Below are 1,195 nucleotides of genomic sequence, written 5' to 3'. Positions count from 1 at the left end.
TGTATATAAGTATTATTTAATTTATTTTTAATATATATTTTATATTTTTATATATATGCAGTAAGGTTTTATATATATATTTTTTCATTTAATAGAGAACCAAAAGTATCTATTTATTAGAAATATACTCATAACGCAAATTTAGAATTACTACTAGTTAAGAAAAAAGAACATGTATCATTCCAACTAACTATATATTAGTGAGGGAATTAATATACTAAGTAGGCATTGAATTCGAGATCCCATAATATTTGGACCATTAAATAGTTCAATAGTAAAATATTTTTTTAAGTCTTTTAATAATTGTTAAATAATCGTTATTTAATTTAAATAGTCGTTGGTTCATATAATTGCATTGTCAAAATATTTATGAAAGTCACAATTAATAAAAGATCTATTTTGTTATTGTTTTTGACTTTTTATTTTTAATTATTAATAAACATAAATAAATAATAAAATAATAATTTATAAAATAAAAGATAAATTTAATAATTAAATAATATATAAAAATTAAATTATCATTAAAATTAAATAAATTATTTAATAATTATTAAAAAACTTAAAAAAACATATTTTATTATTCAACCATTTAAGGATCCAAATGTATGTTCTCACATACACCATAAAAAATTTGGATTTTCTACTCCCGAATGTAACTCTTATTACTAGCAGCACATTTTTATTTTTATTTGTGGGGCTTTATTCATGTGAAACGGCAATTTTATCTATACACCTGTAACTATAATAAGTTCTAACCGGAAATTTTATCCTTATAGATAATATAAAGGGGAAATCATTAGAAACAGTAAAAATTGGACCAATGGTTGAATCCATATATTTTAGCAAAGTATAAAAATAATGATGTTGACAAATTCACAATAAGAAAACTGAATTATATACTCTGATCATTATCATATATGATCGGCACATAGTTTCCATCAGACAACAGACAGGTAATGGTTACGAATAGAAAAAAATGGAGACTTTAATTTATAGATCACTATAATATTGCTATACTATTATATTTGACTCTCCTTCGGCTGAGATATATGTTAAATCACCAGAAGATTATAAAGAATAAATAAAGTGGAATATAGTGATCCAAAAATGCTACATGTACAAAATAAAAGTTATTAAATTAATTATCATGTATTATTTAAATTATTTTTAATATATATTTTATAAAAGTAACCGA

This window comes from Arachis ipaensis, chromosome B08 (assembly GCF_000816755.2).
Source record: "Arachis ipaensis cultivar K30076 chromosome B08, Araip1.1, whole genome shotgun sequence".
NCBI lineage: Eukaryota > Viridiplantae > Streptophyta > Magnoliopsida > Fabales > Fabaceae > Arachis > Arachis ipaensis.
Note: the sequence above shows the minus strand (reverse complement) of the source record.